This window comes from Lipotes vexillifer, unplaced genomic scaffold (assembly GCF_000442215.2).
Source record: "Lipotes vexillifer unplaced genomic scaffold, Lipotes_vexillifer_v1.1 scaffold582, whole genome shotgun sequence".
Classification (NCBI taxonomy): Eukaryota; Metazoa; Chordata; class Mammalia; order Artiodactyla; family Lipotidae; genus Lipotes; species Lipotes vexillifer.
This window is the reverse complement of record NW_006799183.1, coordinates 1,111,545-1,123,413: the sequence shown is the minus strand read 5'-3', so window position 1 is coordinate 1,123,413 and position 11,869 is coordinate 1,111,545. Positions and strand designations below refer to the sequence as shown.

At 36.8% G+C, this 11,869-nt stretch overlaps 1 protein-coding gene across 3 annotated transcripts in view; it reads left to right on the top strand.

The window, feature by feature from the left end:
• The window catches only part of FSTL5 (follistatin like 5), a 651,623-nt gene that overhangs the window by 164,506 nt on the left and 475,248 nt on the right, over window positions 1–11,869 (top strand). The gene's annotated exons all lie outside the window — the stretch shown is intronic.

The following is an 11,869-nucleotide window of genomic DNA, read 5'->3' as shown; positions in this document are numbered from 1 at the left end:
CCTCTCCTGTTGTGGAGCACAGGCTCCGGATGCGCAGGCTCAGCGGCCATGGCTCACGGGCCCAGCCACTCCGCGGCATGTGGGATCTTCCCGGACCGGGGCACGACCCCGTGTCCCCTGCATCGGCAGGCAGACTCTCAACCACTGCGCCACCAGGGAAGCCCAGTTGTCTTCTGTACTGGCAAAAATATTTCAACATGTGTTCTGGAACCAACACAGAAGATTATTGGCAGTTGATATTAGGATGTATTGGTATAATGATAAAAATAATTAAATGCTAGGATCTTCTTGCAAAATGGTAAACTATGTTGTTATCAACAAGCAACCTCTAGATATAAATATATAAAATTTCAGATGAAATACAAGCTGGTGGTAGTGAACCCAGCAGAGTTCCACATGAAGGTAGAAGTTATAGGCTGAGCATCAGCATTGCCAGGACAGAAGCAATTAATATACACCTCAGAACATTGGAAACTAGAAGCCATAACCCTGCAGGCAGACTAGATACTTAAGTTGGTTTTCTTCATGTTAAAAAAAACAAAAAAGCTCCAAACTTCCACCCATCAACTGAAGGCAGTAGAAAAAAGAAAGAACCATCGCCTGAGGACTTGTGGAAAGGAGGAAAAAAATTAGTTGCTCATTTTTTTTTTTTTTTTTAGTGTTTCTGTGGAGGGATGTACCCTTAGAATTTCCTGCTCCACTGCTATTGCTGATGTCATCTTGCACAAAACTTTAAAATTAACCTTTCTGATTGGCTATTCTCCTCATGTTACAGCTTTTTCTATAATTGAGGATGCCACTTATTTCTTGTCAAATGGAGCCAAACTCTCCATACTGGCAATAAGAATAGCTTTACATTTCCCTTTCATAAGTAACAAAAACCAACTCCTCTTACAGTCCTCCTTATTACATGGTCATTTTCATGCCTGAGTTATGAAGAGTGTCAACCAGTTTAATGATCCTGCGTGCAAACTAGATGAGAATCAGCTAGTGGTAATAAAGAAGAAAAGTTACTGAAACCATTAACTGAATAACCCTAAAATAGAATTAAATCTTATGTTGATCATTTGGGATTAAAAGATATCATAAAAAAGTAATATACCTATAGTAAAAAAAAAAAGCTTCTCATATTACAAATATTTATAATATAATTTCAAGTTATAGGTATGCCAACGTTACCAACAATATGTATCTTAGGACTTCATTAAGACTTCTGTATCCTGTTCCAACTGAATACATGGAAACATAGTTTTCTTATATTTATTCTAAGCAAAGGAAATCAATTTATTTTTCATATACACCTTTCTTATTATTAAATATTTCAGCAGTTTTCTGCTGCATAAAACGGGAACACTTTGTACAGTACAAAAATTAAATTATTTCATCAATGTCTTTTGCATCTCTTAGATGATGTAATTAAGGGTCTCAGTTAACACTAGGAAAGTGTTATACTATGCTCACTGTCATTCCTTTTTCCTGTGGCTACAATTTCTTAATATATTCTTATGTTACTAACTGTTCTGTTTGTTGAGGACTGGAACAGCAAATATAAATCTTTAAGTTATTGATTCAAGTTAAAATTAATCATTGGAAAACTTTCCTATGACTTACATCACCAATAAAAGGAAACTTAAGTTTAAGAATAGCCTATTTGTTATAGATCAAAGTTTTAAATAAATATAGTGCTTTTTCATAAGAATACAATTATTAAATTATTAAAAGGATCTTACATCTAAAGTTATCAGACTAAATGGAGATCAAGGACAAACCTTTTAATATGTAATATACATTGTGATATTTCTTTAATTATGTCACATTTTTGTCAGCCTTATTTAATCAATTTATTATATTTCAGCATTGGATATTTTACTACTCTAACCTACCAACCATACATTTTAATGACCCATGATACATAAAAGATGAAGATGTGCATAGTCTTTCATATGCCAAATGTTCTCATATAATATTTCTCATAGGTTAAAAATCTGTGCCCAATTTATAGAATTTTAAAAGAATCATTTTTGCTGAATATTGCTTTTTAAATGGTATATGTGTGTGTGTGTGTGTGTGTGTGTGTGCGTGCGCGCACGCATGTGTGCATCTTGTAAAAACATTTCACAGTGTAATACCATTTGATGATGCATTTTGAACTTTTTGCATACAATACAATATCAACTAGTATATCAAGCATTCACTTATTCACTTATCAAGATTCATCAGAGAATCTGCTAGCCCCTGAGGAGACAGCTGTTGAACTAACAGACATGTTTGCTCTCTTGGAACCCATATTTATTGAGACATAGAAATTAAGCAAATACTCAAATAAGTATTCCTATAATCACACTTTTGTTTAGGTGTTATGGAGAAAAACATTGAATTCTACAAAAGTGCACTGACACTTCAGTAGTAAAGTAGTGTAAGGAGGGTGGAAAGGAAGAGAGTAAGTGAAAGGAAGCTGGTAAGTGAAGCCTCTTAGATGGGAAGACACATCACAGGAAACCTAGGATGAATGGGAGTTAGACAAAGAGAACAGGTGTGTTGGTGGAGAGCAGTCACTATATTAGGATGCCCTCAAGACCTGGAAGCCTGTAACAGGTAGGGCAAACTGGCAGGGCTGTAGTGTAAACCAGGTACTAAAGTACAGCAGATGCATTCCCTATCTCCAACTCTCAGGAGTCCGCCAAAGCAGAAAGACCTCTCTGGAGAGGACTCAGTGTCATCAGGAGCAGGGCGTGAAGTGGGGAGCAGGGGCACAAACACGTCGGCACATGGTCTTTTCACTTCAGAATCCTGTGCAGCTCTGTGGCCTTCGCGCTTGCCCCACTGCTGTTGAGAAGTCAAAAGAAATTCTGATTCTTAATCTATTTTGTGTGCCTGAACATTTTATTTTTCTGTTTGGAGGCTTGTCGAAAATTGTCTTTGTTTTCAATATTTATAAATTTCACGATATGTCACGGCATGAATCTATTCTAATTTATTTTACTGGGCACTGGGTGAACTCTCCCAATTTGGTAATTCTTGTGCTTCAGTTCTGGGAAATAGTCTAATAATTTTATTAATTATTTCCTACCATCTGTTTTTCTTCCCCCTCCATCTGGACATTCTATTATTTGTACTTCGGAATTCTGGAAGTGATATCTATGTTGTTTTGTATATTCATTCCTATGTGTTATTTTTTCTATTTATTTATTGTCTGTAAGATTTTCTTAACTTTATTTTCCAGACTGTCTCTTGACGTTTTTTATTTAACAATCAGGTTTTTAAATCCTAATACCTCTTTTGGTTTTAGAAAGTTTCTTCTTACTCTCAATTCCTGGATTCACTATTATCTTTTATTTCTTTGAGGATATAAATTATAGGTTTTCTTTTGTTTTCGTAGTATTTTTCTCCTTGCATATTCTCATTCCATATTGTTTTATCTGTTTGTGTATTTTGGCCTTATTTTCCATGTTACACGGTTTACTCAGATGTCTAGTTAATATTGGCTTTCTGCTTTTGATTAAGACAGGGATATCAAAAAGCTGACTTGGAAAAATAAACAAAAGGATAAAATTAAAAAAAAAAAAAGCTAACTTGGAATTTCTGAGCACTGGGTAAGGCTTTCAACTGTAAACTTCACTGGGGGTGACCTGAGTGGACCCTTTATAGGGATCCCCCAATATGAGGTTACAGATTCTGCAGAAAAAGTCTTTGAGTCATCTGCCTGAAGGCTGTGTCCATAAATGTTGGTGTTTGTGCAGGTGCTGGAAGAGAGGGCAATGGGGCAGAGGAAGCCTTCACTGGTCTTCACACTCCATGCAGCTGTGTCCAGAATGAATTCTCTCAGGAATGTGAGGTGGAGGGGATATAGTAATTTAACAACTTCTTAAACAATTTTCAGCAGGTCGTCATATTTTTAATTCACCGGCACTTTCACTCCCAGAGGTATTTGGTATTACTACTTTTTTTTTTTTTTTTTTAGTTTATGTACTTTTTTGAGGAATCTGTGCAGTAAATAAGATTTTACCCACCGCAAGTTTGGGGTTCAGCTTCCTTAGGGCAACTAAGTCAGGTCCCACTTACCACATGCTTTCAAACTTCCAGTATTTCCTTGTGGTCTTTTCTCCAGTTCTCCTCATCCTGTGTGTATCTTTTAAAACACATTTTTAGTGGCTTTGAAGGATTTAAGAAGAAAGCAAAATGATATTTCTGTGTTCAATATGCCATAGTAAACCAGAAGTGCACTTAAGAAGAAAACATATGTATGGTACTGTATATCTAGGTACACATATGTATACTCAGATTATGTAATTGCATGTATGCATGTAAAATATAAAGGAATTGTCATTGCTTCTTAATTTCTACAATTCCCTGAAGGAATAACGATGAAGCTTTGATCTGTATTTCATTAAAGGAAGCTGTGTGCTGGGTGAAAGTAGTTCCTATTTTTTGTTTGCTTGTTTGTTCATTTTCTAAAAGTTTCAGGAGAAGGTCTTTAAGTCTATGCTTTTCTTGTAAGACTACTTGTGAAGGAAGTACAGATTTATCCTATTGGTTGCCATCAGGACCATTGAGAAACCTAGGAAGAAAATCTGTTAATTGGACCTGACTGGATAAAAGTTTACTACAAGGAAAATGACATAGGGCAAAAATGATTGAGAATCAAGGCAAAGGAGACACATGCAAAGGAAGAGGTAGAATGTGATACACAGAAGCTTGAAAAAAGTCCTCACCTTCTCCAGAAGAATTCCATGAACAGTCTTGCCAAATGTCCAAACTCTAATTACCTCTTCCTGCTGATTAAGGAAATGGCTCTGATTCTGCAGCCCTAGATATCAATCAGAGTTTTCATAAGAGAGATGCATTCGATAACACCAACTTCCTTAGGTCTATGAGGACAGCCATTGGTAAGCTGATGGATATGAAGCAGTATAGGATGGCCTTTGCAGGAAGACGTTATGGGATGGTTGACCTTGTTGAGGAAAGGCAGAGGGTTCTGCACCATTGATGCTGTGTACCTGAGAACAGAGAAAAAACTGGAAGCAAAGATTATCTGGGAATCAAAATTGAGAGAAATAACAGATTTCCATAGTTTTCTCTCCCTACTGTCTTAATGTTCTCATTCTTCTCTTTACAACCCTTTACAAATGCCCTGCATTTGTAAAAACTGGAACTCCTTTGCTAAACAGAATAAGTAGGAGCTGAAGGAGTTCTTACTTCTATTACTCGATACATTGACAATGGACAGGAAATTTCCTACAAGAGAAGAAATATGGTCATGAGATCCAAAGATAAATTTCTGGCCATATTTGGTTTAAGAATGTTTTACACATAATGATTTTTTTCTGTAATATCATCAATATAGCCTATACTATTGAATCATTGATGGTTAAGTAAAATTTCATGGGTTAACCTGGCAGCCTATCATGGTAAGTGTTGTTTCAGTAAGCATCAAATATCACATAAACTCTGGGATATAACTTTGACAACTGCCTACATTTTGGGTTGATTTTTAGGGTAAAATAATGTAACCACAATAACAGCAGCAATAATAATATTAATAATACATAACATTAATGTTGCACTTATCTGATAGGTACTATATCATGGGCTTTATAGGCATTAATTTACAATAATTCAATTAGATCATTTCCATTACCACCTCAATTTTACTGATGAGAAAACAAAGCAAAAAGAAACCAAGAAAATTTCCAAGATTACAAGAACCAGTGCAGCCAAGTTTCAAACCCAGGCAGTAGGGTTCAAGGTCCAAGTCTCCTAAGCACTAGTGAGAAAAATGAGCCTTTTTAAAATAGACACTTCTTTAATGTCTGAGGGTGAAGGTGTTCCCAGTCCTCTTGAAAAACTGCTTAAGTCCAAGTCCAGATATTTCCAATTGTCCCTTCTCCATATACTTTTATTTTTCTTGTAATACATTCACTCATAGCTTCACCTATCATCTTATATAGATGGTTGTCAAATTCAGATTCCTACTAAGATCAAGTTTCCATTTCCAGTTGCCTATAATACTTATCTCCTGTATAGTCCACCAGAATTGTACAAATCGATAGGAATGACATCCAGGCAGAATCACATAATTTTTAATAGTTCAAACAGACATGAGTTTGAAGTTTGGTGCTTTCGCTCACAGTTGTGTGACCTAGGACATGATAAGTAACCATTCTGAGTTAGTTTCTTCTCTATTCATAAAACAGGAAACACATGGCAATTATTTCCTAGGATTGTTACAAAGGAGGAAAAATGCTTAGGAAAATGTTTTAGTCAGTGTACATAAATGGTCGTTATTAGAAGGGAAACTTGGTTTGAGATGTTTTCTTATTTCTTTTCTACTTCAGAGCTACCACTCAAAGAACTAAATACATAGAAAAAGCTATATTGTACTGCTTCTTATGTAATTTTTGAAAATACATGGTAATTAATTGTTTAAAAGTAAAACTGTTTAAGAAGAGATACAGTAGGTTTTGCTAGTTGTCCTTTGTTGGGACCATAATAATGATGGGTTTACCAGCTTAGGGAAATTATCACTCTGAAATAACAGGTAAGGAAAATGAGAGCAGGGTCAAGTTTTTTGGAACATAGAATATTGCTTTTTTGTCTTCCCGTGCTTTTCCTTTTCCAACCCATTTCCACCTGTCAAAAGCCTAACCATTTTTTAAAAATCCCTGATAAAATCTGAATTTATTAGGAAGCTTGTATTACTTTCCCTCTAAAGAACAATCTCTCTTCTCTAAAATTTCATATCACTTTTTCTCCCATGTGACAAGTTTTTTTTTTTTTTACCTTTTAAAGTATTTACGTTTTAGTTATATCATAGCCCTACTAAAATATAAAGCCCTTGTAAGTCTAAGCATCTTAGTATACTGTTCAGTACTTAGGGCATTACCTTCATGTAGAGAGTTCTATAATACAGCCTCTACACCCAAGAAGGAGGAGATGGACAGAGGGAACAAGCAGTGATAGTCACCAAGTTATTAATGCCATAAAATATCAGTCCAGTGGGATCCTGTGGCCCTGGAACCTGAAACAAATGAGAGAAACCCTTGGAAAAGAGCATCGGTGCCAGATCTGTTGGCACAGTAGGGAGAGAGAGGATCCAGGTCATAAAATAACTTCTAAGTTTACAAAGAACCTGACATATCTGTCTGCCAACGATGTGAAACAGAAAAAGGGTATTACTATCTAATCAAATTATATGTGATATAAAGATGTGTATGCAGAAGATTATCATATGTAAATTAAATAAAAAGAAACATTTATGTATTGTAGTGTAATGTTTTGTTTTGTTGTATAACTTGTAGAGAGTTTATCAATGGTTTGAAATGACAAAGCCAGTGATGGGAAGAACATCAAAACCAAAATATTCAGGAGGCTAAGAACATGATGGAATTAACTAACAAAATTAATAAAATAATCCTTAAAAACAACTGGAAAACTTTTGCTTTGGTTAAGTGATGAATTTTAAAATATCGATTTCATTTTTTGGAAAAGGGAAGATTCCAAATATGTAGAAGTCATAAGTATGGAATAAGTTTTAAAAAATGAATTGATTTTTCAAAAATGAAAAATAATAAACAGAGTGATATGGGGCAAAACCAAAATATTTACAGTGCTACAGAGTAGAGATAAATCAGTAAGACCAAAGACTTAGATATCACCATTGTACTTATGCAAAATGGGATTTTAAATACTAATACATTAACCATTTTAATATGGTAAGTATTTTTATTGTTAGGGTAATTATTTTTAAGATATTTAAATCATATTTCTGCTATGTAGAGCTTAATTTTCAGACACATGAAAACAGCAGCGCCAAGTATCAGAGCTTATGAACATAAAGGAGATAACAGTATTTTGGAAAAAAAAAAGATTTAAGATCTTGGCAATTTTACATTTAAAAAGTCTCCTGTTACTAGGGTGGATGGAAAGAGAATTTCTTATTTTCATAAATATTAGAGAAAAGTCAAGATATTGTCATTTCAGCTGAACAGACTATGTTGGACTTAACTCCTTGACTATAAGTGATATTAAAGTACAAAACAATTTACCAGGCAAGAGTTTAGGAAACTTTGCCTTGTTTCCCATATTTGTACCCTGTTCCTTGTACCCTATGAGCAGTACTTTCTTCTGGGTTGTTTCTCATCCATTCAAATCCTTCCACCACATGGAACATGGAGGAACATTACTCTGAATAGTGCCATAATCTTATAGCTCCCCTCTTCCTTGTGAGATGGCTGAGTATTGATGAAACACAAAATGACTTTGCAGATTAGTGCAATTAAAGGTATTTGGTTTCCACCCTCAGTTGTGTCACTTTAATTCACAGCCAATTATTTATTGTTCTTGTGCTTACTTTTGTTATTATTATTCAAGAATATTAGTTAAGAATTCCTTTGACCACTGACAAGGCTATTCACACAATTATCTTTATTTATAACCACCTTTGACTCCTTCCTTTATGTTCAAAGCTACACTTTTTGCCCCCTCCCTTTTTAATTCATTTCACGTTGCTCCAAAAATTGATTTTCTTATAGTTCTCTCCTTGTTCTGACAGGTTATTTTTACCTAAACTAGGGTGGTAGCTTCCTAACTCCTGTTGTTTCTTTTTTAGAGTCTACAGACACTCCTTAAACGTAGGAACTTCCACAACCTCAGTAACATAACCTTAGTATAGCCTTCAGGACGTCTATTATCATTTCCCTAATTTGTTAACCACATTTTCCAACAATCTCAGCCATAATCACTACACTTTGGCAACACTCAATCACTTTGCGCATAAATTCACACTTTTGCCCCAAGTCTCCTCTCATGATTCTCTTCTTTACATGACTAATTCCTGTAGAGTGCCAGCTTGTTCTCCTCTGGAATGCCTTCCAGAACCTTACTAGACTGGGATAAGTCGTCTTTTGTTATGGTGGTAACATAATACGTTTTAGGTAGCATTCTATTATCCGTATGTGCTGGCTTACAGAATTTTAAAAAGAAATTAACTTCAGCGTGGGGCTCTGATTTCAGTAGGAAAAGGGACAAGTAAAAAGACACACCTACAATGATCCACCTAGTTTATTTCTTGGCAAGTGAGTATCACATCTACAGAGACTTGTGCTTGTGTTACAGGATAAGTGGATGTCTTAAAGCTGTCCACAAGAAAGCAGTAGCCTAACCTAAATTATTAAATGTCTCTAAGCACATACATGCATGCATACATACTCTGTAACTCCATAACCATTAGATTTCTGAAAAATAACATTTGACTGGGAGTTTGTCAGTCAGAAACTTAATATGATTTGTTCATTTGAAGACAAGAGCATGAATAAACTTAACCTTTGTCCAGTTTAATCAGTGGATTGAATTTGTGTCTGTTACTTCAGGGAAGGCAAGTCAATGAAAAGCTGAAAAAACCTGCTTTTATTCCAGACACCTAAGCTGGGGGAATGGAGAGGATTCAGAGAATGAGTAAAGTTTTTGGATAAATTAGACATGAAATAGTTTTAAACCACAGATGGTGGAGGACAGAAATGGGAGTTTGAAGGAAATGAGTTGATGAGCCTAGAGAGAGTGCTTTTTGTCCTAATTTTTCTTTTTAATGTTCAAAGAACTTGAGTGACCATGAGAATAAAAACCCAGAATTGTACCAGGAATGAACTGTGTGGTCTGAACCTGAGGTCAATGTATTTATCTCCCATGCCTTGCTATTTCAGTTTACACTCTGAAACATAGGCCTAAACCCTCAAAAGTGAAAGAAAAAGCCTCAAAAATGACTGAGATTGAAGTTTTATAATTTATTTATAGAAGTATGGTGTTTCAGATATGGTAATAATTTGATTCTTAGGAAATATATAAAGGTCTCTTTTTTGCAAATGTTAGATGCTTAAGTTGGTTGATGGTGGTGAAGGCTGTATGTTTTTGGAAGGAGGGGATATGTAGGAACTCTGCACCTTACTTTTTTTTTTCCCCAATTTTTTGTGGAAAAATGCATATAACGTAAAATCTATCTTAACTGTTTTATGTGTACAGTTCAGTGGCATTAAGTACATTCATAACTGTTGTGCAACCATCACCACCATCCATCTCCAGAAATCTTTTCATCTTGCAAAACTGAAACTGTATACCTATTAAACAATAATTCCCTATTCCCCCCTCCCCTGGTCCCTGTCAAACTACCATTCTACTTTATGATTTTGTATGATTTTGACTATTCTAAGTAGCCCATATAAGTGGAATCATACCGTATTTGTCTTTTCTGTGCCTGGTTCATGAAACTTTCTGTACTTTCCACTCAATTTCGCTGTGAACCTAAAAATTCTCAAAAAAAACCCCCATTAAGTCCCTTAATTGAATGCATAAAATCAAGTCATTGGGCTTCCCTGGTGGCGCAGTGGTTGAGAGTCCGCCTGCCGACGCAGGGGACACGGGTTCATGCCCTGGGCCGGGAGGATCCCACATGCCATGGAGCAGCTGGGCCCGTGAGCCATGGCCTCTGGGCCTGCGCGTCCGGAGCCTGTGCTCCTCAACGGGAGGGGCCACAGCAGTGAGAGGCCTGCGTACTGCAAAAACAAAAACAAAAACAAGCAAAAACAAACAACAAAAAAAATCAAGTCATTAAAAACCATTTGATTTCCATTCTCTACATCTGCATCTCTATTCCTGTCCTGTCCCTAGGTTCTTCAGAATATTTCTTTTTTTTAGATTCCATATATATGTGTTAGCATAAGGTGTTTGTTTTTCTGACGTACGTCGCTCTATATGACAGACTCTTGGTCCATCCACCTGAACTCAATTTCATTTCTTTTTATGGCTGAGTAATATTCCATTGCATATATGTGCCATTTCTTCTTTATCCATTCATCTGTTTGAACAATTAAGCTGGGACTGTGACTCTAGGGAATCAGGGGGTCCCCTTCCCTCCCTCCCAAATCAAGACTCATGCAAAACACTGGCAAAGGAGCCAAGTTTACATGTCTAAATTTTATTTTCTCCAAGTCACAATGCCAATCACATATGTGCACCCTTTAAAACAGTAACAAACAAGAACAATACACATGGAGAAACTGTTGCAACAAAACACAGTGGACCAACAGAGACAACTGTCACAGTGTCTTAAGGTCTGGGAATCTGGGCATGTGGCCCACTGGCTTGAGGAGACATCTTCAGGTTTAAGGCAAAGGGAACAGCCTACAAAAGGCACAACCATCAGCCACCCCTGGAACAATCTCTTAGTTGTTTCCTCCTTGGGGGTTACAGCTTGAGTGCCTCTTTCCCCTCTCACCCCTGTGACTCAGAGTGGTTAATCCAGCTGCTGAAGAGAAGGAACAGAATTAGTGACATTACTTGGGGAGAGACACAGCTGCCACCTTCTCCCTCAGGTTCTGTAGAAGGACAAGGACAATGGCCAAGTTACCCCTGGCAGTCACAAGTGCTGCAGTAACAGGAATCTCTTCCAAAGAGGCAGCAGGGGAGTGGTTCAGTGCCATAGATAAGAAGGAAGGGAGGGAGGAGCCCTTGCCCTGAAAAGTGACTGGCGTCCTTAGGCTTTAGGCCCAGGTGTGGTATCCTCTGTCTGCAAGGACAGGAGTAATAAAACTTAGGGACAACAAGGTAGTAACATCTAAAACACTTGTAGCAGGAAAAGACACGGAGAAGAGCAATTGCAAAGGACAGGGAAGACCGCTGGCTGGGTAATATCTGCCTCTAGAGAGATGCATTGGTCCATAGCAACTGGAAGGGGTGTGGTAGAAAAGATGTAAAGAAAAGCAGAGCCCTCTAATTCCACTTACCTCAAAGACTGAGCCCTGAGGACTGTGTGAATACACACCCCTAAGGTGCCAAGGGTCTCACTCCACCCTCCCTTTCTCACTAAAGCATCTAGTTT